Source organism: Musca autumnalis, unplaced genomic scaffold (genome assembly GCF_047663935.1).
Source record: "Musca autumnalis isolate F117 unplaced genomic scaffold, ASM4766393v1 scaffold_1, whole genome shotgun sequence".
Lineage (NCBI taxonomy): Eukaryota > Metazoa > Arthropoda > Insecta > Diptera > Muscidae > Musca > Musca autumnalis.
This window is the reverse complement of record NW_027411644.1, coordinates 191,308,358-191,335,258: the sequence shown is the minus strand read 5'-3', so window position 1 is coordinate 191,335,258 and position 26,901 is coordinate 191,308,358. Positions and strand designations below refer to the sequence as shown.

At 35.3% G+C, this 26,901-nt stretch overlaps 1 protein-coding gene across 2 annotated transcripts in view; it reads right to left on the bottom strand.

Moving 5' to 3' along the window:
- The window catches only part of LOC141388856 (uncharacterized), a 225,022-nt gene that overhangs the window by 130,773 nt on the left and 67,348 nt on the right, over positions 1-26,901 (bottom strand). Inside the window, exon 2 of one of the 2 annotated variants that reach the window (XM_073959331.1) lies at positions 7,504-7,544. The exons of the other annotated variant lie outside the window; for it this stretch is intronic. The gene's annotated coding sequence lies outside the window, so the exon portion shown is untranslated. The remainder of the gene's footprint in view (positions 1-7,503; positions 7,545-26,901) is intronic. 2 annotated transcript variants of the gene reach the window in all.

Genomic DNA, 26,901 nt, shown 5'->3' with positions numbered 1-26,901 from the left:
GCTGAATAGATTTTTTGGAAAATTTCCGATAATGTACTGGGAACACCGGTGGTGAAAATAGGCTATATATTTTCTTAAATGGTCGTCGCGGAAGTGAAATATCGCGGTCATCCTAAATTATTCAAAAATGTACTATTTCAGATAGTATAGCAAATTTTAGTAAGCGTGACTATAAAACCGCTATAACACTGGCTTCTATGTGTGGGATAACGCGGTCAACGCCATATATTGGAATACAGTAAAATCCCGATAACTTGAGATGTAACGATAAAGCAATTCCGAAAAATCGATTGGGTAATCTTATAAAATGTTGTATGTGAAGTTTTTAGGTCTGAGAATAGGTCGAAATCTATTTATTTAACCCGCTAAGTGTAGTGACCGGTGGTCCTCCCCACAATTTTTTAAGAAAACCGCGAAATTCAAGATACTTTTTAATATATTGTTTACAAATTGTTTGCAATGCTATGGTAATTACTGTCTTGACCCTGAATGGTCGTCGCGGAAGTGACATATCGCGGTCATCCCAAAATTTTCAAAAATTTATTATTTCAATTAATTAGAACGTTCGTAAGCTGTTTTTATACGACTAAGAGTAGTGACCGGTGGTCCTCCTCTACAATGTTTTTAATAAAATCTGAAATCGCGGTCATCACAAAGTTTTCAAAAATGTATTATTTCAATTAATATACATAATTTTAGTAAGCGTGACACAAAAATGATATAAACACTAGCTTGAACAAGTGGTAGTGGCCGGAGGTAGTGACCGGAGGTCCTCCTTCAAAATTTAAAAAAAAAAATCTGAAGTCCATGATATTTTTGAACGTATTGTTTACAGATTGTTTGCAATACTATTGTAATACTGTCTTGACCCTGAATGGTCTTCGCGGAAGTGGTCATCACAAAATGTTCAAACATTTATTATTTCAGATAATATACATAATTTTGTAAGTGTGCATAAAAAACGCTACAAACCCTGAACACTTAACAATAAGTGGGATAGCTCGATCAACTCCACATTTTGGAATACAGTGAAATCCCGATAACTTGAGTTGTCACTAGACCGAAATTCCAGAAAAATGATTGGACATCAGACAAAGTTATTGATATACAAAACAATATCATCATTAGAATCAGAATACCGCGATAGTGTCCGATTTTTGAAAATATTACAATTACGGATAAAATCTCAAAATGTGGGAAGTGAAACTTCATGAGCATTGATTTCAGTTTATAGTTTATAGAAGTAATTTTTTATGAATTATATAAATGGTGCCGTACATATACCGAAGGAACATACATTTCGCTGAGAGGTATTTTACCATGCAATAGTGGTAAAATAGAGCGCGAAGAAAAAAGGCGTTACGTTCGATCGGGCTGAATGAGGTTAAATCCACCAAAAATAGCGAAAATTAATCGCCACCGTTCTATGGGACCTATGTATATCAAAACGAGGACGTATACTGAAAATTTTCTGCAAGACTGTTTACGACCCCCAACAGTTGCTATATCTCCGAACTATAGAAAATCGGGAGGTACTGTTTTTTGGGAGATATATCAAAACGTGAACCTATAGCTGTTGTATACCGAGCGCAAAGAAAAAGGCGTGTCTTTCGGTCGATCCGAATATTTATGCTCTCATCTTTAAATTATATTAAAACCAGATTACAGCCATTTTGGTGTGATAATGATGTTAAATCCTAAAAAAATAGTGAAAATCAGCCGGTACCGTTCTATGGGAGCTATGTATATCAAAACGTGGACCTATACTGACAATTCTCTGCAGTAATATTTATGACCCCAACCGAGACCAACAAACCAATATATAGCAATGTTAATTGACCTGCACCGACCATTATATGTGGGTCACAAAGCGCTTTAAACTGTCCATTTATGGTGAAGGGTATAATAAAAGAGATTTTATATCTTAAATTTGGGAGATACCATTACATGGAATTTATGTCAAAACATTGACATCAATACTGGACAGATAACTAAAGTTTACACAGAGAACCCAAACAACGGGCCAGCAACGCGGACCGGGTCAGCTAGTCTAATATATAAAAGGCAATGTGTGTATGTTAGTATGTTTGTATGTTTGTATGTTCCGAATAGACTCAAAAACGGCTGCATAGATTTTCTTGAAAATTTCAGATAATGTACTGGGAACACCGGTGGTGAAAATAGGCTATATATTTTTTTGAATGGTCGTCGCGGAAGTGAAATATCGCGTTCATCCCAAATTATTCAAAAATGTATTATTTCAGATAATATACCTAATTTTACTAAGCGTGACTACAAAACCGCTAAAACACTGGCTTCAATATGTGGGATAACGCGGTCAACGCCATATTTTGGAATACAGTGAAATCCCGATGACTTGAGATGTCACTGTATAGAAATTCCGAAAAATCGATTGGGAAATCTTATGAAATTTTGTATGTGGAGTTTTTAGGTCTGAGAATAGGTCGTAATCTATTTTTTTTATCCCGCTAAGTGTAGTGACCGGTGGTCCTCCCCACAATTTTTTTAAGAAAACCGCGAAATTCAAGATACGTTTTAATATATTGTTTACAAATTGTTTGCAATGCTATGGTAATTACAGTCTTGACCCTGAATGGTCGTCGCGGAAGTGAAAATCGCGGTCATCCCAAAATTTTCAAAAATGTATTATTTCAATTAATTAGAACTGTCGTAAGCTGTAATGTTTACAGATTGTTTTCCCTGAACGATACATAATTTTAGTAAGCGTGACACAAAAATGATATAAACACTAGCTTGAACAAGTGGGATAGCGCGGTCGTGAGCTATTTTAATACGGCTAAGTGTAGTGACCGGAGGTTCTTCTTCAAAATTTTTTTTTTTTTTTAAATCTGAAGTCCATGATATTTTTGAACGTATTGTTTACAGATTGTTTGCAATACTACTGTAATTACTGTCTTGACCCTGAATGGTCTTCGCGGAAGTGAAATATCGCGGTCATCACAAAATTTGCAAACATTTATTATTTCAGATAATATACATAATTTTGTAAGCGTGCCTAAAAAACGCTATAAACGCTGAACACTAAACAATAAGTGGGACAGCGCGATCAACTCCACATTCTGGAATACAGTAAAATCCGGATAACTTGAGATGTCACAAGATCGAAATTCCAGAAAGATCCATTGGAAATCAGACAAATTTATTGATATACAATACAATATCATCATTGGAATCAGAATACCGCGATCGTGTTCGATTTTCGAAAATATTATAATTACGGATAAAATCTCAAAATGTGGGAAGTGAAACTTCATGAGCATTGATTTCAGTCCTTGGAATAGCTAGGTAAAGATACATTTTTTAAATACAGAAAAATCTCGATAATAACAACTACAATTTATAGAAGTAATTTTTTTTATGAATTATATAAATGTTGCCATACATATCCCGATAGATATATATAGAGCGCGAAGAAAAAACCGTTACGTTCGATCAGCCTAAATGAGGTTAAATCCACCAAAAATAGCGAAAATCAGGCGCCACCGTTCTATGGGAGCTATATCAAAACGAGGACGTATACTGAAAATTCTCTCTGAACTATCGAAAATCGGGAGGTACTGTTTTATGGGAGCTATATCAAAACGTGAACCTATAACTGTTACATACCGAACGCAAATAAAAAGGCGAGTCTTTCGGTCGATCCGAATATTTATGCTCTCCTCTTTAAAATATATTAAAACCAGATTTCAGCCATTTCGGTGTGATAATCATGTTAAATCCTCAAAAATAGCGAAAATCAGCCGGTACCGTTCTATGGGAGCTACATCAAAACGTGGACCTATACTAACAATTCTCTGCAGTAATAATTACGACCCCAACCGAGACCAACAATCCAATATATAGCAATGTTAATTGACGTGCACCGACCATTATATGTGAGTCACAAAGTGCTTTAAACTGTCGATTTATGGTGAAAGGTATAATAAAAGCGATTTTATATCTTAAATTTGGGGGTATCATTATATGGAATTTATGTCAAAACATTGATTTATATGATGAAGTTTCTAGAGGGATGTCTAATTATGGGTGTATCAATACTGGATAGATAACTAAAGTTTACACGGAGAACCCAAACAACGGGCCAGCAACGCGGACCGGGTCAGCTAGTTGAATATATATTTGCTAATTTTAATATTCATATGTATAGGATACAATACATTTATAACAATGGGTGGGAATTATTTTACAAATTTAATTTCATATTAAATAAATGTCCAATTTTTTTGTACAACCACTACAATAAATTGGAACTGACAAATGCTAAAAAATGTTGAATAGCAAAATATTTACTACCTAGTGAAAAAGTATCAGTCGGCTTTGCCGACAGAGATATACACTCAACCTGTGCGAGTTCAAACCTTCATCAACTAAAATCCTTTTCCCCAATAATTAAGTATTAGGGAGGTTTCACATATTGTGGCCCTTTTGGACGTACAAACTTCGCTAATAATGGGGAGGAGGTATCTGAAGGAATGGATCGACATACTCCATTTTGGAAGTAGATATTAGGAGTCATTTCAGTTGGTCACCGTATAACTTAAAGGTTTTGGGCCAGTATGTCAGGACGCATGGACTTACCCGGGAAAAACATAATACCGCTATAAAAAGGAGCAAAAAGAGTAGCATAGGTATAATTGTCCAAATGATCTTCGAATAGATCCTGAACTGTACTTAAAACATTTTGAACTTTTGTATGGGAGGAACCATAAGGAGAGGGCCTATATGGACCATTTTCAAAGTTAAAATACAATTGGACAAAATATTAGGAGATGCAAAGTTTGGTTAATCAGTTAGAGAGTTATCGTGCTCTCCAGCCACTACATATGGTGCCATAGGTGTTTTTACGCCCTTCGGGCTATTTTCTCAGGAAGTATGGACTTGCCCCAGATGAAACTTGTACCATCGTATAGGGGCAGTGCATACAGTTTGTTACATCAAAAATCTAAGCAATTCGAGAGGTGGTCCTAAACTGAACATTTCCAATTTTGTTTTTGTGGGAGGTACCAGAATTGAGTCTATATTGGAACCCCATATAAGACTGGTAGAAATTTCATGATGTACAAAGCATGAACCAAATCTGTTACTCCCTTCAAGAGTTATCGTGCGCACAAATTTTCTGAGTATTTTCGAAATTTTGTGGGGGAGGTGCCGGAAGAAGGGGACCTATATAACCCATCTTCGAACTTAAACCAAATATTAAGGACAACATATTACGAAAGCCAAATTTTGGACCGAATCGGTTGATCCGTTCAAGAGTTATCGTATACTTCAGCCAGACAGACAGACATACAGAGTGACGGATCAACTCCAAACTGTCTGAAACGGATTTCGTCCAAACATACTTGGGGTCTAAAACCATTATTTCAATGAGGCACATTTTTCCCGTATGAAATATATACCCTCGTTAGCATAAATGCTGAGGGTATAAAAAGTGGAAAATATAATTAAAATGTGCAAATATAACACCAAATAACCCATATAGTAGAGGTAATAAATGTGTTTTTAGGTTTATGACGAAAACGACTTTTTATACGTTTCATACAGGTATGTGACGTTTCCGACGTTTACAACTTTACGACCGTAACCCAAAAAATTGTCAAACAGACCATCTCTGGTTGACATATATTGTCCTTATTCTAAAGGGATCTACGTCTAGTAGAAATATTACGATGTGCAAAGTATGGATTAAATCGGTTCCTGCCTTCGAGAGGACCATTTTACGCACCATTTTGCCGAAGGAGTGGGCCGATATCGCCCTTCGTAGAACATTTTTTAATTTTGCGAAAAATATTACAACTGTCAACTGAATCGGAAGATCCGTTCGAGAGTTATAGGGCACTCCAACCACTACAAATGGTGTCATAGGAGTTTTTTTAACACTTTTCGGCCATATTTTCTTAGGAAGTATGGACTTGCCCCTGATAAAACTTGTACCGATGTAATGGGGGCAGCGAACACACTTAATATTGAAACCTCATCTAAGTGTGGTAGAAATTTCACGATATGCAAAGTAGGACCAAATCCGTTACTGCCTTCAAGAGTTATCGCGTGTAAAATTTTTCCGAACAGTGTGATCACTGTGCATCATACTTCCCTTGATAATGGTCCGAAGGTTCCAACACCCCGCTCAAGTGGTGTTCTTGTAATATAATCGTATGAAGGATTTTGGATGCGATTTGTGTAGACTGTCTGTGTAATCTTTGGGACCAATGTTCATGATGTCTACCCCACAAATTCACACATGAAACTTCCTCCGAAAATTCTATTTCATTTTTTTATTTTGCGATGTGCTCATTGAACATTTAGGGTCGTCACTTCAGTTCGTATTATTAGTACATGCATTGGCTGAGGACATTCAGCTATTGGCAAAGTTATGTGCAGGAGGATCGTATTGACATTTTCATGGAATGTTGTCTTTCTAGTCCTCATTACAACAACAAAATCGGCCTTCGATCATTTTGAACTTAAGTTGAAAGTTCACAAGATATGGATCTCAAAACGTTTTAAAACTATTGGTGGAACAACTCAATAATAATGTTTTTTATAAAAAATTAAAACAATTGTATTTAATATTCGCGTAGCCACAGGCCAGAGGATGTGTAGATGACAACAAGAAAGTTGTTCGATTAGAAGTTCTTACAATTTATTTTAGGGTAACAAAAATATAAGCTTTTTCCCAAAACCCATTCAATTGGTTTAGACTTCCTTCAGCGATTCCGAAGCTGGCAAAAAGGATGCCCACTTTTCGTCGTCATTAGCATAAGTGGTTGAAAATTCTTCCATAGCATTGGTAATAACTATGACATTATGAATAAATTCAATATAATATGTATAAGTATTGGTAATTAATGTTTTTGTTTACTGATTAAAACTCAATAAAACAACTCCAATACTTGTTCTTGTAAAAAATAACTTCTCAGATTTGTTTTTATTTTTCGTAATTTTATTAATTATGACATTTAAAAAAGAGTTTAGTAGCTGTTAAAGGTATGAAATACAACCAGGAACATAAAAAGTCACACGCTACAAAAACACCTCCGTTTTCAATGGCAAGACATATTTTTTTTCATGGGGAAACACCCAGAAAAATACCAGTTAATCGACAATTATTTGCATTGGATAATTTTTAACACGACCCACGATTAAGTTTTTTCTTCTTTTCTTTTATTTTACTTTGATTAGCAAAAAGTTATATTAAGTGTAAAATGCAAAAAAGAAAACAAAACATATAATAAATAATTACGAAACAAAAAAAAAATCGATTTGAAACAGGAAATAAAGGTAATACTCAATAGTAACGAGAAATGAAACTTAACTTTTTATTTATTTTTTATCGTGTACATAAATGTTCTAGAACGAAGAAAGGAAGACTTATTTACTACCCTATAAAATATTCTATAAATGATAAGTATCAAAGGTACAAATACTGGTTCTAGAAGTGGTTATATAAAAAATAATTACCTTTTTATGTTATGTATCGATAAATATGAAAAAGTCCATACCTGAAATAAAAAATAACATTTTAGGATTTAAACATAAAATAAGTACGAAAAGTTTAAATTACAATGATATGGAAAATGTGTGCCGAACTAAACTATAAAGGAACACGAGGTAGCAAAACAATAACCATTTACCATTAAAAGTCACCAAAGCAGGAGTTACTCCCATCATTGTATTATTTTAGACCACGTAAAATCGTGCATGTGACACATATATATTCACTGGACCATAGCCGTAAACCTTCACGCATTTTCACACACTATATAAGCAACCAATGACTTATCCTAACTACGTAATTTAAGTTAAAAGTACTAAAAATACGCAATTTTGGCAGGTCCGATCTGGGTTTTCTATATTTATATAGGGTGGAAAAGGGTATTATAAGTTTGTTTTGGTAAAAATTCATGTAACACCGCGAAATATTCGTCGGAGATCCCCAATGTGGTATACCAATCTTCATATCTCGACAAGATAAAGCGATTTTGAGATGTGTGTCCGTCCGTCCGTCCGTCTGTCCATTATAAATTGTAAACACGCTCCAGGCCGCAATTATGGACCGATCCTCACGAAATTTTGTATGGAGGTCGGGTTCAGATCAGAATAGATCCCTATTCTTATTGGCGATGATCGTGAAATATTTAGCGGGTGAAATGGACCAAAAACATAATATTTATCCAATTTTCTAGCGACTCTGTAGGTATCAATAATAGTCCGATCAACGCGTAATTTTAAATAAGGTAAGAGTATATCACAAAGGAGAAGCTTGCAATTTGAGATGGCGATCGGATAATATTTAGAGGGTTAAATGGACCAAAACTTTTGTGTGAAAATTGTGAAAATTTTTAATATACAGCTTATATCTGAGATATACTTGAAAGTGGAACGCTTGACCTTTCAATTGATGCCAATTATGTTGGTGTGCATGATCAGATAACAGAGTTACAGCCTAATATATTCCGTTATTTGTTTGTAGTGTAATAATAAACTCGCTAGAAGTCGCAATTATACATCAATAGTCACGAAATTTTGCACCGGGTAAGAGTATAGGTCGAAAAAGATGCCTACAATTTGATGATTTGATATTCTTTAGCGGGTGCAATGGACCATTACTTTTGTATGAAAAATATAAAAATTTTATTTTTGGTCGATATTTTAATTCCATGAGGACATATATATTTCGCAAAGTAGCCTACATATGGAAAAAACTACTGACCTTTCCTCTGATGTAAATTGCAATAAAGTGTTTGCTAGATAACGGGCCTACTGCCTAATATATAATGGGTTCTCTGTATAGAACCACATTTTTATCCCATGCTACATATTGTCTCTCCAAAAGTTTATGTAACACCACGAAATATTCGTCCTAGACCCCTTATTTGGTATGCCAAAATTCATATCTCGACGAGATAAAGTGATTTAGCGATATGTGTCGGTCCATTAAAAATTGTAAACAAGCTTAAGGACGCATTATGGACCGATTGTAACTAATTTTTTAAGGAGGTTGGGTTCGGGCCAGAATAGAAATGATTAGTTTTTGGTGATGATCGTGAAATGTTCAGGGGATGAAATGGACCAAATACAAAATGTTAACCAATTTTGTAGCGGCTCTGTAGGTCAAAATAATAACCCGCAAAATTTTAAACAACGTTTGAGTTTATGATGAAGAAGAAGCGTACAAACCAACATGAAGATCAGATAATACTTAGCGGGTTAAATGGACTGAAACTTTTGTGTGAAATTGGTAAAAAATTCAATAACGTAGCGGTTAAACAACGGAAGTAGTAGTACTACATGAGTGGGTTTCATTACATTTTAGTTTGTGTGAACTAAATTTTCCTTTCCTGCTACAAAAATGTCTTTGTCATGCTAGATAACTTTTTGGTTTTGGTCATAAGTATTATACATTACATCTCTGATATTTGATAACTAAATTTTCACAATCATTGAAAAGAAGTTCCGTGGAGAGCGATTGTCCAGGGATAGTGGTGTAGGGTATCCCATGGTCGGCTCCATCCGACTATAGACTTTTCTTACTTGTTTTCAAATATATATTCACCACATATGTTTCAAAAGACTGCTTAAATGGAGCGCACAACATCCTACTTATGAATTTATAACGAAAAACTACCAAAATATTTATAGTGTCCAATCACAACGACAATCTGGATAAAAAATGTAAAATATGGCCCTAAACCCTTAACCAAAAACAAGGGCTGCTAAGAATGCTATATGTTATGGTTAGAGATTTCTTTTATTCAGAGACTCATAATGAAATTTCATTTGGAACATTTCTTTCTTTAACAATATACCCAAAAAGTAAAGGATTTTGCTACAATTTGGTTCAGTATGGAATTATATAAAATTAACAGTCCAAAATTAAAACACATAATTTCATCCTACTATATGTATATACATTTGTATTCTAATTTTCTTAAGGAAATAGTATATCAAGATATATTGTTTATTTAGAAATTCATAGTGAAATTTGGTGTAGAATTTTTCATCTTTTGACAGTTTTCACTTAGAACTAAGTTTCATATTACTTTCATGTATCAACTCAAAAAAAGAAGGAAAAAAATTTCATCAAATAAATTGGGAAATATTTTCATGTTTTTTCAGCTAAATTGATACTGCTATTTTTATGATATATAATGTAAATAGACATTTCATTTCTTTGGTGACCCATAGTGAAATTTGACGAAGAATATTCCTGTCTTTGACGTCATCTCTCTAAAATTATATTTTGTGGGACAGTTTTGAATAAATTCAGATGAAGTCCGACTTTAACCCTAAAACGTGTTTTTCATTTTTAGATATTCTTGGCGATTAGATAAAATTTACAGATATGGTGTATTCTGAAACCTATAATAAAATTTTATGACAAACAATTTTATAGAATATTTGGATTTGATATGATCAAATTTTAAAAAAAAATATTGCCCACATCCTCCTTTGTAAAGTTGCCAAAGACACTAAAAATGCAAGGATTCCGTAATATCTTAACTCGAATATTTCGAAAAAAAAAACTAGAAATGGCCGGAGCTTGCCCCGCCTACTTTGGTTACATTCCGATGTAAACTTTAAACGCCGATACACGTGTCTCATATTTTTAGCTCTACTTTCATAATCTACTCAGTTTTCCTTGGCATTTTTGTTGTTGTCGCACAGTGTAATCGTAAATAACGGTAAACTCGGATTTTACGTATTTCAAGGTTTTATTCATGGCACAATTACCCAGGTAGTGGCATCGTAAAATTTTGAATATGTTATGCCAAAACTTTATTTATGTTGTTGGGGAAATTACAACAAAAATAATTTTGTATAAAGAAATTTGACTTTTCATATTCGAACAGCTGGTGTGATACCTCTACCTGGGTAATTGTGCCATGGTTTTATCCATACTTTCCATCCAAATCCGATATAATTTGACATTTCGAGTTCTCTATAACCGTATGTTTTCCAACTGAATTTATTTTCGAGTTTTCTATGGATCGGAAATATATATCAAATTTAATGGCAAAGGTCCATAAATTTATGTTAATAGTTTGCGAACCTCTAAATTAGAACGACTTGGCCGACGGAGATGTACCCTCAGCCTCGGCCCTAAAGCAAATAACACACAATCTTCTGACGTCTACATAATACGATGTACAACGTTTGGATCAAATCGGTTTCTCCCTTCGATGGTTATCTTGTGTACTACCCAGTTTAGTTGGTGCCGATAGGTCTTTTTGGAGCTTTTGTACCATTATGTTAAGATGGGGAAGAATGGGAAAAGCGAATACAAGTGGTTACAATAAAATCAAAGGGATACGAAGACCAAATTTTGCACCTATTCGGCTGATCCGTCGACAATTCCTGCCATTGCACATGGTGCCATAGGGATTTTTACAGCTTTCGGATCATTTCCTCAGGAAGTACGGACTTTCCCCTTAAAAAAAACGTGAACTGCCGTAATTGAGACAACCAATACAAATTGTTACACAAAGAAGAAAAACTATTCGAGAGCAGACCTTAAACTGCACTTTTACCAAATTTTGTGCGGAAGGAGTGGACCTATATAGTCCATATTTGAACCTGATCTATGTCCCGTAGAGATATGGACGAAATCGGTTACTGCCTTTGAAAGACTTCGCGCGCACCTTTTTAGCGAAAAGTTTCAACTTGTGTGGGGGAGGTACCTGAAGGGGTTGACGCATATGGTCTATCTTCGAACATAAACTAAGTTTGAACAAAATATTTTGAACGCCAAATTTGGACCGAATCGGCTGATCCGTTCGAGAGTTATTATGCACTCCAACCACATGGTGTCACAGTGGTTTTTTAAAACTTTCGACTATTTTCTCAGGAAGTATGGACATGCCACTGATAAAACTTGTACCGTAGTAACAACAAAAATCAAAGCGAATTGAGAGCAGGTCCTAAACTGAACTTTTTCCGAAATTTAGTGTGGGAGGTACCTGGTAGAAATTTCACGATGTGCAAATTATGGACCACATCGGTTACTCCCTTCAAGAGTGCGGACAATTTTTCCGAACATTTTCGAACTTTTGTGGGGGAGGTACCTGAAGGAATGAACCAATATGACTCATCTTCGAACTTAAACTAAATATGGACAAAATGTTACAACGCCAAATTTTGGACCAAATGGGTTCATCCGTTCGAGAGTTATCTATCATGACATGACTACATCACTCCAAATTGTCTGAGACAAATTTTGTCCATACATACATGGGGTCTAAAACCATCATTTCGATTAGGCACATTTTGCCCGTATGAAAGTGTACATTAGGGTTATGACTTATTACAACCTCGTATCCCTATGAGTTTTCGTCTCAGATTACATAAAATCTTAACTATAAATCACTTTATAAAAAGCTTCCGCACAAAAAGTATTTTTTTTTACTATTTTGGATTCAGAGGAGAATTACATTTACCACAAATGTCGCTGCTTCGAAGATGCTCATGAGCCAAACCTGGGCATATAATCGCTTGTGCGATGACTGTCGCCAGCTTACTACCAATTAAATTTCAGACCTTTGCAAACTGTGAAACCTACCTCTTTCCCGACTCATGGTGTCTGAAAGCCATCCTCACAGCTTGAAACTAGACTAGGAAATCCTGAGGTTTGAGGTCCAGGCATAATAGTTTCATTTATTACCAGAAGCCTGCGATGGAGGTGAGAGAACCCTCCATGCGACGTAACTTTGCTAACAGTTTTCCTCACGAAACTCTCGCCTATATCCGAATTCAGATTTACAATTTACAATGTAAACCTACCACTTTCCTGACTCATGGTGTTTGAAAGCCATCCTCACAGCTTGAAACTAGACTTGGAAATCCTAAAGTTTGAGGTCCAGACATAATAGTTTCATTTATGATGGGGGTGAGAGAACTCTTCCTGCGACGTACCTTTGCTAACAGTTTTCCTCACGAACTCTCGTCTATATGCGAATTGAGATTTTAGGGGCCTATTTATTGATATTAGTCAGGAAAGGCTAATAATGATAATTTAATCCTTTATTCCACTTTGAATGACCCGCAATGCTTAAAGATCCCGGATTTTACATCTGTTTGTGTTTATTCACTTTGTGATACAAACCCCTTTCTACAAAATTTGCAATAAATTTTTTGCCTTAGCGTGAAAATAAACAATTACTGGCCGCGTAGTACAGCCAAGGGCACCAAGCGGAATAACTGTCTCTTATTTTTAATCTAATCAATGATAAGAAAAAAATATCACAAAGGCAATATTTTATTTTATTTCAAGGGCAATGATTTGTATCTTCAAAATTACTTATTTTCCTTTTTGGTTTTTTGCAAAAAAATTTTAATGAATCAAATCAAAAACAATCTCAAAAATTAATGAAAACTTGTAGAGAAATAATTTATTTCATTTATCGGCATCAGTAGTTGGCCGTTGATATTAAAAAAAAAAAGAAATGATTTGAGCGTATAAAATCATCAACATTAAAAAAATAAATAAATAACAAAATACAAGTTCCCATCATAAAAATGAATGAATTAAAGAAACCAAAAAAAACACCCAAAAATAATGAATTAAAAACCAACAAATAGACAATAAAGTACCGCAAACACTGTTACGAAATATTAACACCAACAAAAAATTATAATAAAAATCCAAAACAAAAAACAAGAGCAAAATTTTTAATGAAATTAAAAGGGTTAATTTTATATCGGATATGTATCTTAGCAACCGTAACAACAATAATAATATTAAAATACCTTAAACACCATTGAAATTGAGAAAAAAAACCGGAGAAGAATTAAAAAAAAACAATAGCAACAATGTAACATTGACATACCACAACCACATCAGCGATCATCATCATGAAGTGATCAAGTTTGGTTTGGTTTGATCTTCATTTTGTTTGATCAAATTATTTTTGTGTATGATTTTGAACATAAATCTAATTTAACATGACAATGTTGTCATCAACACAAAGCCAACACTCACACACAACATGAAATCCATCATAAATGCAAGCGCCCGTTCGTCCGTCCGTCTATTTAACCATATATCTTTCAAACATATCCAACACCTTTAGTTATCATGGCAATCATGAACGACGTTAAAACCACCAAAACCGATGAAGATCGGTTTCTTTCTTAATGCACGTGTTCCCATACAAACATCAATACCACACACACACAATTTATATTAGACGGCTTTCAATGAATCAAAGGTGTAAACTTGATATATGAACAAATGCCATCATCAACTGTCGTCTAACAATTGCCAAGCCGGCTAGACATAATGCACACCACCATGCACAACCCGCTAACATATTTGGCTACTCCACGCTAGAAACCAGCCAGCAAGTGTTACCAAAAACAGCCAATTAATTAAACCTCGTCCGCCGTCACTTGATTACAATGTTTGAGAATGGAATTTTATATTTGTTGACAACAGACACGCACTTGACTTTTGCTGGAACTTGTGTTTGAACTCAAGCTTAGAGACAGATACTGGGAAAAATGTAACTGGAAATTTGAGGAAATGTTGTGTAGCTTATTAAGTTATATTCGGGGCAAATATGTGGCATAGGCAGATTATTAATCGCAGATAGATTCTCAGTAGATTACAGGTTGTTCGGTTACAGGTAGTTCGGACCTATGGCGGAGATGTTTTAGGACCACTAGGAACCTCAAATGCTAAATTGCAGGTATTTTGGTCAATATATGTAGCTAATCTCCTTAAAATATCGAAAAATCGGAATGTACCGTTATATGAAGGCTATACCAAAATAGGTGCTGTGACTGCTAGGAACTCCAAATGTTATATTACCTACCTACCTTTGTAAAAAATACTCGTGCACAAAATTAAGCGTTCCAGCTCAATTATTTCGGACGCTCGAGTGATTATAACAGACGGGCCGAAGGATATGGCTAGATCGACTCCGAATTTTACCGGACAACTTACCGACAATTCAATTAATTAAAGATACTTTTCGTTATTTACCGAAATTATAAGCATTTTATTTTTATAAACTTCTCGTTGGAGATGAGCTGAATGATCGAAGATGTTTTGCAAATGAAAATACGAAAGCCCACACAACCACCAAATTATGTGACCGGTTTCGTTGTTAGTTATGCAGCTCTTTACGGCATATAGGGTGTGGATGTGTCTTGTACATACTCATGCCACAAACATTTTAATTTTACCGATTTTTATTTTAACCCGATAATAACTGACAAAATTGCACTACTGAACTGTTATTTAAAAGCAGTTTAGATCAAAATTCCAAAATAAAACCTAACGAAACACAAGATGACCTTTAATTCATCGTCTTTGTGGAGTTTTATTATAAACCTCCTCAACTAGCAGGAAGTGGGTTTCCTAGATGAATAAATTTCCAAAAAGTATTAAAACTGCGGTACTGCTTTACGGTAGTGAAACTTGAAGTGCCTAAAATCATCGCCTTAAATTTACATGTATTCAGAAACAAATGCCTCAATATCATATTCCCAATACCATAACGTAACTTAGATTTATGAAATTTAGATTAGGTTTGAAGGAACTGTAGCTTTCGAAATTGACAGGCACTTCACTCCGTGACCTTATGGTCCACTGTGTTCACTCTATAGAGTGCTGAAAAAAGTTAAATTTACAATATTGTAGATAAAGAGAAGTTATTAATAAATATGATGAGGAAATGTATCCTTGACATGGAGAAACTGATTACATAACCTGAAGTAGGCAGCAATTTCATGTCTTTCCCCTTTGCATGTCTTTCCCCTTTGACCGTATACCTGAAACACTTGAATCCGCATTGTGTGAAATTTTAATACCGGACAGGGACATGTGGATCGATAGAACCCTGGAACGGATGCCAACTGGAAGCTGTGGGTTCACAGATGGGACCGTTCTAGGGGGGAGAACGGGTCTGGGTCTATATATCGAAGACCAGGAAACTAGAATCTCCCTTCGACTGCCGGATCATAATACGATCCTACAGGTCGAAATCCGAGCGATCACAGAGTGTCTGAACTGGTTTAAAGCTAACACAAGGCCAATCACTGTAAACATCCTAACGGACAGTAAAGCAGCAATTAAAGCAATAACAAGCAAGACGGTGAAATCAAAAACTGTCCTGCCGTGTAAAAAATCAATCAACGACTACTCCCACCATGGTTCTGTTAACATTATATGGGTACCAGGACATAAAGGGATTAGGAGTAACGAGATAGCTAACTCCTTGGCAAGGCAAGCCAGGGAGGAAACTACGATAAGCCTAGATAACGCTAAGCCTTTAAAAGCGGTGCGTCTAGAGTTAAAGGCATGGGCAGAAAATGCCCATACATCCCTCTGGAACACTGAAGAGAAAGAGAAAAATACAAAAATCATCTGGGGAAACCCAGACGAGGATAAAACAAAGGAACTCCTTCAAATGAGTAAAAAGGACATTAGTAGACTGACAGGCATCCTTACAGGACACCTAGGGCTACAAGCACACCTGCACAAAATTGGTTGTGGAGAAAGCAGCGAATGCAGAGCATGCGGAGTGGACGACGAAACGTTGGAACACTATCTCTGTCATTGCCCAGCCTTCGCAACGCTAAGAAACCAATTTCTAGGAAATAACACTATACTAGAACTCCACCAAATTAGGGCAAGCGAGTTCAAAAACTTAAGAGATTATGTCAATGGCACAGAATTTCTTAACTGATAAATTTATTTTCTTTCAATAAATTAAGCAATAAAAAATTTATTCCCCGTAGGCTTCCGCAATTAGAGCGCACAACAGGCCTATACTGGCTTAAGTGTATGTCCATGTGGCGATTCTTATATCTCCCCTCTTTTCAACCTGACCTAACTTAACCTAAGTCGTACTGCTTCAGGGAATATATGGACCCGATTTTTCGTTTGGAGAAGATTGGCCAGATTGCTTTGGAAACCTTACAGCTGAAATCATTGTGCCACATATTTCTTGCCTTGCCCGTTATATTTTTTCTAACTACTGTATAAAGTGGCACAGGGTTAGCTTGATAAACTTGTCGATTTCAAAGTCGTGTGACTCGGATCCTTGACAAGCCAAATCACCCAACATTTCTCTTTTTTCGTATTGGAATGGCCCAATAATCTAAAACTGCCGAAGACTTTATAGGCTAGGACCACAGTGATTTAAGTACCGCTTGATAATCGATGTACTTATTCACCTGTTCAACAATGTATGTCTCTATTCATATTGCTTATCATTTCTGAAGTTTTTATACCCTCAACTATAGTATGGAGGGTATGTTAAGTTTGTTTTTCCGTTTGTAACATATTGGAACAATCATTTGCGACCCTATAAATTATATAAAGTCTGGATCCGTCCGTCCATTTGTTGTAAGAGAGATTTTGGGAAAATGTGTCCTTTGTTTGTTCCTCCCGTTTTCAGGTATTTTTGTCGTTTTTTGTCACATTTTCAGACCGTATAATTATAAAAGCTATAAATTGACTTTTATGGTTCCAAGTGACCAAAAAAACTAGTAGTTCGAAAGAATTTGTATTCGGATCGTTTTAGTGAAACAGGCTGTTAAGGTCACTGTTTGACGGAACTACCCGTAATAAATTGACATTTGAGATTCCCAGCAGTCACAAGACGTTCTCACTAAAAATTTTCAATATAGTTCCAATATTTGGTATTGGCACATTTTAAACGTACCTCCCGATTTTCGCTATTTTGAGAATTTTAGCTGTATTTATTGACTTGCTGTAATTTGACATTTGAAGCTTCTTTTGCACACAACACTTCTCCACCAAAATTTGTAAATAAAGGTCCATTTTTTGGTATAGGTCCCAATATGTTTTGACGGAACTACCCGAAATTTAACATTTGAGTTTCTCTGCAATCATGAAACTTCCCAACGAAAAATTGTAAACATATGCCCATGTTATGGTACAGGCCATGTAAAGTTTTGGAGGAATACAGAGCACCTTTGTTCGTATATTCCTCGACTTTTCAACGTTAAATGGTGGTCCAGAATGATGCCGAGGTACTTGGTCTCTAAAGAGAGTCCTAGAGTGAATTAATCATGCTATGGGACTTATCAAACCAAAAACCGAGGCTGCAAAAAAATGTATACATAGGAAATGAAGGTGGATAAGCTATACCCTAAAAATGTTCATGGCATTCATGAGCACTACCAAGAAATACCTAGAAACGAACAATAACCCAAGAACTAAGACAAAATAACCTTACATGGCGATGCTTTGTTCTCAGTCGAGTAGACAAGTCAGACAATTTGGAGCCGTCTCACTGTGGGCGAAATCCAAATCTAGCGGGGAAAAATTAATAACACTTAAACTAGTTATGATAGACGACTGAAATTTTGAATATATGTTTCTTATGATCCCATATAACGGTACCGCCCGATTTTCGGTGTTTTGAATAGTTAAAATTAAAAAAATTAAGGACATAGATCCACGTTTTGGTGTAGCTCTCATATATAGCGACTGCCCGATTTTAAGTATTTTAAAGTTTTTAACTACATTTTCTGACCGACTTAGCTGTATTTTGGCATTTAGGGTTCCCAGTGATCAAAAAACATCTCCACCGAAAATTGTAGGCATATGTCTACGTTTTGGTATAGTCCTCATATAATGATACCGGAAATTAGCACCTTCTTTAATACAAAATAAAACGGCGATAAAAAGAAAAGTTGCAAATAGAAACCGTCGAAATTTTTGGAGTAATTACCTCGGAGTATGCACTTTAAGAAAAACAATATCCGGATGCGAATACCGGTGAATGTAATTTGCTATACTTTATATAAAACACTTAAAGTCAACAAATTGTGTCTTAATATTTAAAGATTATTTTTTGAATATTTACAATATTTAAAAAATTTTGCAATCACTTTCTTTTTACAGCAGCACATCCAAGCTATTAGAAAATACAGTTATGCACTGTTTACTTTCATTTTTCCCACAAATTGTGACGACGAAAACAAATAAAAATTCAAAATTCGATTTAGCAGTCACAGATAAATGTAAGTACCGCTATAGCGGCCAACAACAATAAAATACAAAATTGTTTATTATTGCTGGGTCCAGCTATATGTTTATAATAAGGCAGCCTTAATTTTCATATAACTCAAGGTTATTTTTCGGACTTTTGCGGCGCTCGATTTGAATTTCGCCCACAGGGCGTCCGCCTGACTTATAGATTGGTGCGCACGATAACTTTTGAACGGATCAACTGACTTGGTCCAACCATTGCACCTCGTAATTTTTTGTCCAAATTTACATTAAGTACGAAGATAGACCATATTAGTCCATCCCTCAAAAAAATTTCAAAATGTTTCGAAACAAGTAAAAAAGTGTCAGTCGTCTTTGCCGACAGAGATATACCCTCAGCCAATGTGAAGTGAAACTTTCATCTACGGACAGATTTATTTAGGGTCTCTTCAGAATTTTGTGACCCTTTTTAAACATTTGAATTTGCGACAAAAATGTGGCTTAGGAATTAACTGCACCCTTAATGAGGACCGATATGGGCCATTTTAGAAGTTAAACTAAATTTTGACAAAATATTAGGAGATCCAAAATTTGGACCAAATTGGTTGCCGCATTCAAGTGATATCGTCCTAGCATTTTAGTGACAAATTTTAAATATTGGGGAGAAGTACCGGATGTTGTGGACCGGTATTGCCCCATGAAACTAAGTTTGGATAAAATATGACGAAGACTAATGTTGGACCAAATCGGTAGAACAGTTCTAGAGTTATCGTGGGCGCCAAATACGGTTTTTAAAACTTTCGGGATGTTTTTCCAAGAAATATCGACTGGCCACTGAAAAAAACTTTTACCGTCGTAATGGAAGTAACGAATGCAAATCGTTTCAACAAAAATTTAAGTGATTCCACAGCAGGTCTTAAAATGAACTTATCCGAAATTTTGTGTGGGAGGTACCAGAAGGAGTAGACAAATATAGTCCATATTCGAACCTGATCTATTTCTGCTAGATATATTAGGATGTGCAGAGTATGGGTTACATCGGTCACTCCCTTCAAGAGTTATCGTGCACACAATTTTTCCGAACATTTTTGAACTTTTGTGAGGGCGGTACCTGAAGAAGTGGACCGATATGGTTTATCTTCGAACTTAAGCTATGTTTGGACAAAATATAACGAAGGCCAAATTTTGAACCGAATTGGCAGATCCGTTCGAGATTAATCTTGCGCTCCAACCACTACACACGATGTCATAGGGGGTTTTGCACATTTCTGGCTATTTTCTCAGGAAGTATGTATTTGCCCCTGATAAAACGTGTACCGTCGTATAGGGGGCAGTGAATACAAGTTGTTACAACAAAAATTAAAGCGAATGGAGAGCAGATCCTAAACTGAACTTATCCAAAATTTTGTGTGAGAGGTACCCGAAGGAATAGACCGATTGAGCCCATATTGGAACCTCGTCTAAGCCTAATATAGATTTCACGATGTACAAAGTATGGGTCAAATCGGTTACTCCCTTCAAGAGTTATCGTGCGCGCAAATTTTCCGAACATTTTCGAACTTTTGTGGGGGAGGTAGCGGAAGGAGTGGACCGATATAACCCATCTTCGAACTTACACTAAGTGTGCGCAAAATATTAAAAAAAAAAACAAATCGGTTGATCCGTTCGAGAATTATCGTGCGCTCCAGCCAGCCAGACAGACGGACGGACATGGCTAAATCAACTCCAAGTTGTCTGAAACGGATTTCGTCCAAACATACTTGGGGTCTAAAACCATTATTTCGATGAAAGTGTATATACCCTCGTTAGCATAAATGCTTTTCAAAAAGTACAATTTAGCTTGTAAACCTATACTTCCAAAGATAATTACCCCAAAGCTGCGGCCACCGACTAAAATGGATAGTTCGCAAGATAATTCTAGAAAGAATTACACAATGGGGTCAAAACTTTGCACATGGTAATACTTCTTCTAAACTTACATAAAATTCAGAGACCTCCCCTCCGTTACCTCCCCACAAAAGTTCAAATATTTTGGCTTTGGTACAAGGTGGGGCCTGTTCGCAGATCAATTTTAATGTTTACTTCGCATAGTTTTCAAGGTTCTTTTTGTAATGGCCCGAAAGTTCCAAAACAAGCTACACCTAAAAACCCTCATAAAATTCTATTTCGATATGTCTGTATGTCCGTCCGTCTGTTAAAATCAAGATACAGCTCGCAATATTTAAGACAGAACTTTATAATTTGGTATAGAAGTTTTTATTACTCCTAGGATGTTTGGTATTGCAAATGGGCTATATCGCTTCACGTTGATATAGCCACCATAGAGCGGCATTGAATGTAGGATATATATCGGTCCACGTTTTGATATCGCTATAGAACGAAACCTCCGCTTTTCGGTATTTTACAGGTTGTGGCCGCAATATCCCACCGAAATGGCTGAAATTTGGTATTTAGTATTCGCTGGGGGTATACAACTTTCTACCAGAAGTATATAGCCCCAATAACACGGTGCCGATACTTTGAGGGTTTTAGCTTCATTATCCCACCGAAATGGATAGAATTTTGTGTTTTGTCTTCCTTTTTCCAACTAGGTCCCACAGATTTTTTAAAGAACGCATTAAAGGACTTCTATGCAGTCTCTCTGTATTCAGTTGATAATAGTATAAATCGGTTAAAGAAAACCTTCAACGTGTATGTGTAACAACATAATTAAACGGAAAGTGTTTAGCAAACACGATAAAGTGATGGAAAAAACAACATAATCTGCAACTAAAACACCGAAACAACTTTTATTAACCCAACCCCATTATAAAAACATCTCAGAAGGAAACCAACGAAACCAAAGTGAATGCATTTTCAGAAGTGACTACTTCTTGTGCGTAAGAAATATATATTTTTCACGCATTAAATGTTGTTGTCCAAATAAAGATACAACTACAACAAAACTCAAGATCAATATTAGATAAGTAAAACGCCACAACCAACAATATACGTGCGTACCATAGCCTACCAACTTTGTTCAATTGGAGCAGACCAGATCGTAAATTCGGCTATTTAAAAACACATTTAAAAATAAACTATAAAAAATAGTTTATTTCAAAATATGGTTAGAAGAAAAAGAAAACCAAAAAATAACAAACAAAATAGATTTGTCCGCAGCCGATTTGGCTACTTGGTAGGCAATCAACATTTATGACCATGTTCTTTGGTTCAAACCATATTAGTCAGTTTTTGCTTTCGGAACGGTAATACCACATGCATGACACTGAATTGCTGCTGTGATTCTCAGACAGTCGACAGTCATACGCATAAAATTTCATTCACAATAGCTGTTAAATGGACGGACACGAGAGCAAAAACAAATAATGGTAACTGGCTAAATGGTGTGTTTAACCGGATTGACAGGCCTACATGGCTGGCTGTCTGTCTGTCTGCAGTTGGGCGGACAGATACAATTTATTTTTTCTCCTCTTGTAAATGTTTTATTTATTTTTTAAGTAATGCGAAGTTATTTATTTATGCGTTTTTTTTTCTTCCTCTCACTGCTACCATTTTTTATGCCGGTTATTTTATTGATTATTTCTTTAACTTTAAATGTTTAATATTTGTATTGATGTTTGTCATAATATTTGAAATATTGAGGACACCCCTCACCTGAATGCCAGTAAGGTTAGTCATGTAAGTTATTTGGATTCTCAAATGGCAAAACTATAAAACAATTAAAAAATATATGATAGAAAGGTACAATTATCAACATACCATTTTGAAACATGGTGTTGCTCTATAATGGGAGCTAATACGAAGTTCAACGTTTCCATATAATAGCTCTTAAAATTTGCTAATAAGTTTTTTTATTATTATTAAATTTACCAAGAAATAATAAAAAATCCTAACTATTTTCAAAACAATTTTAATTGGCAAACATAGTTGAAATATTTAACCTTTGTTATTATTAAATTTTATGATTCAGCTTTGTTTGCATAAATAATAGTTATTGTTCATTCATGTTGTATTTTGATATGTGTGCTAGCACACACACATACTTACGTTAAATATATTCCAAATTAAAATTTGTAATTTTTATTTATTTTTTAATAAAAAAGTTTAATGCACTTTATAATTGAAAAAATAATAAAAAATATTAAATTTGTCCGTTTATTAAATATAAAGTTAGGGGACCTCACAAACCAAAACGTTTGAAATTGATTTTGAATATTTTGAAATTTATAAAAACAAGTTAAAAAGTATTAGCTGGGATTATCAAGTGAAATAAAACCTCAGCCTTGGACATATGCAATGAAATGTGCAAAGATTTTCTCCTAAGTTACATTTTTATTAAAACGTTCCTAAAATTTGGGTTTTATATCTGGTCACCAGATTCAAATCTTTGATGGTCTTCTTTCTTAATTACCGAGTAACATGTTCTTAAAACATCAAATAGAAGATAAATCTATTTTTATAAAACAATGCCGTTTTTTAGAGTAGCAAGATGAAACTGCAATGATCTCATTAAACATCTAAATGAGATCGAATTATTCCTAAACACAGAAAAGATTGACATTCTCTTAATATCAGAAAGCCATTTCACTAATTCTTCATTTGCCAAGATCAACGGCTATACATTGCATAACGCCCTCCATCCCTCACAACGAGCTCGAGGGGGAACTGCGGTGATTATAAAGGAAACCTTACAGATTTAAAAATTGAAACAGAAGCTTTTCAAACATCAACGGTCACGATAAACCTTAAAAATAATAAGGCCTTCAAGATTGGTTCAATATATTCACCACCAAGGCACGTTATAAAAGAATCGGATTACACTGAAATATTAAAAAGCTTAGGAAATCACTTCATCTTAGGAGGAGATTTTAATGCAAAAAACAAACTGTGGGGATCTAGACTTACTAGACCAAAAGGCAGCGAATTGTATAAGTCCATAAGGAACAACTCGTGCAGAGTAGTATCGGGAAATGAGCCTACTTACATCAAACTCAGATCTTATTCCTGATTTAATAGACTTTTTTATTGTAAACAACATTCAAGATTTCTACATAAATATAGAAAACTATGTAGGATTATCCTCTGATCATTCTCCTCTCATAATGACGGTAGGAGACAGTATTATTGAGAAACTAACAAATTCTAAACTGTGTTCCAATAAAACAAATTGGAACTTATTCAGAATGTTACTCGATTCGAAAATAAGTCTAAATGTCTCCCTAAAATCAAATCATGAAATTGATGAAGAATTGGAAAAATTTATTCAAGCTATACAAGAGTCTTGCTGGGAAAGCACACCTCCGAGTTCTATTAAACATTTTAATTATAAAAGTTACCTCAAAACAGTTAGAGATATGATATCTGCTAAAAGAAAAGCCAGGAAGTTATGGCAAAAATCCAGAACTCCTGAAAATAAAAGAAAGCTAAATAAACTGACCTCTGAACTTAAATCTATGATGAAAAACATAGACAACGAGAATATGTCGACGTACTTAAGTGACCTTACTTCAAAAAAAGAGAGTAACTATAGTTTATGGAAAGCCACAAAACATGTAAATCAAGTCAAACCAAAAATACCTCCTATAAAAGATAATCAGGGAAACTGGATTAGAAGTGATAAAGATAAATCGGAGCTCTTCGCAAGCTACTATGAAACCATTTTTACCCCGTTGCCTAGGCAATCAACCATAGAAAATGTAGAATTTGTTAATAAAATTGATACTCAACCACTTCAAATGATAACGCGAGTAATTAATAAAGATTTTCCCAATAAAAAATCTCCGGGATATGATTTAATCACCGCAGAGATAATAAAGAAATTTACCGAAAAAGCTATGGGGAAGCTGTTATATAATTAACGCATGCTTCCGGCTAAAACATGTGCAACTACAGTGGAAAATAGCTGAAGTTATTGTTGTAGAGAAACCTGGTAAACCACCGAATGAGTTAAAATCCTACCGGCCAATATCATTGCTTCCAATGTTGTCTAAAATTTTTGAAAAAGTTCTAGCTTCAAGATTAAAACAAGTAAGAAAAGCGTTAAGTTCGGTCGGGCCGAACTTTTTATACCCTCCACCACAAATTTCAGCCATTTTGGTGGATTAATGTGGCCACAACCTTCAAAATACCGAAATTCGGAAGGTACCGTTCTATGGGGGCTATATGATGGCGTGGACCTATACCTACAAATTTCTGGGGGAAAGTTTTATACGCCTAAAGAAGACTAAATACCAAATTTCAGCCATATCGGTGTGATAATGGGGCTAAAACGTTCAAAATATCGAAAATCGGGAGATATTGTATTATGGGGGCTATATCAACACGTGGACCTATATAAACATTTTATGGTAGAAATGTTTCTTAGCCTCTGGAAACACAAAATACAAAGTTACAACCGATTCTTTGGTCAAATGGGTCTAGTACATTCAAAATATATTAAAATGACGCGTACTTTATAAGGGCTCTTATGTGGGACTATACCAAAACGTGGACCTATATAACCCAACTTTGATTGGAATGTTTTCTGGCCTCTGAAGACACAAAATACCAAATTACAACCAATTCTGTGGTCAAATGGGTCTAATACATTCAAAATATATTAAAATGACGTGTACTTTATATGGGACTTTATGTGGGGGCTATACCAAAACGTGGACCTATATAACCCGACTTTGGTAAGAATATTTTTTGGCCTCTGGAGACACAAAGTACCAAATTACAACCAATTTGGTGGTAAAATGGGCCAAATATCTTAAAATTTCCTTAAAACGACGACGAGTCACGCGTCATTTTGTATGGGGGCTATACGAAAGCGTGGACCTACATAGCCCGCTTTCAATACCAAAAGTCCTACGTAAATATAACATATTTTCCCAAAATTTCATCAACCTACGTCAATCCGTTCGGACGCTAGAGTGATTTCCACAGACGGACAGACGGACGGACATGGCTATATCGATGTAGAATTGCACGCTGATCAAGAATATATATAGTTTGTGGGGTCTACAATTATTATTTCGAGTAGTTACAAACGTAGTGACAAACTTAATATACCCCCATCCTATGGTGGAGGGTATAAAAATAGCTGAAACGAGAAATCTAATTCCTATGCATCAATTTGGATTTCGACAACGACATTCAACTATAGAGGACCGTTACTTTAGAATTAAAATTGAGCTAGAGTATTCTTCACTAAAACCAATAAGGGCGGGCGTGCCCCAAGGCAGTGTTCTAGGTCCCCTTGTATACCTCATATATACCAACGATATGCCACTGACAGCTGAATCAACAATCGCTACTTTTGCTGATGGCACAGCAATATTAACAAGTGGAAAAACAGAAGAAATTGCGACAAACAAGCTTAAGAATGCCCTATCCAAGGTTGTGGCTTGGACTAAATTATGGAGAATGAAACTTAATGAAAACAAATCGATACACATGCTTTTTACGAATAAAAATATACCACAACCCTCTCCAATATTCATAAGCACCATTAAAATTCTATTCGCTAATACAGCAAAATACCTAGGAATGACACTCGATACAAAACTAAGATGGAAAGAACACGTTAAGAAAAAAATACCAGAAATCAGGCTGAAGATGAACCAACTGAACTGGATTTTTTCAACAAAATCCAATGTCACAATCACCAATAAAATTTTGATATATAATCAAATTATAAAACCGATATGAACATATGGGATTCAACTATGTGGCTGCATAAATAAACGTGAAATAAACAAGCTCCAAAAGCTTCAAAATAAAATATTACGAACCATAGTAAAAGCACCTTGGTACGTCAGAAATTCTGATCTACATAGAGATCTTAAAATTAATTCGATTAATGACGAAATAAAACTTCACGCACAGGCGTATGCAAATAAACTCCGTCA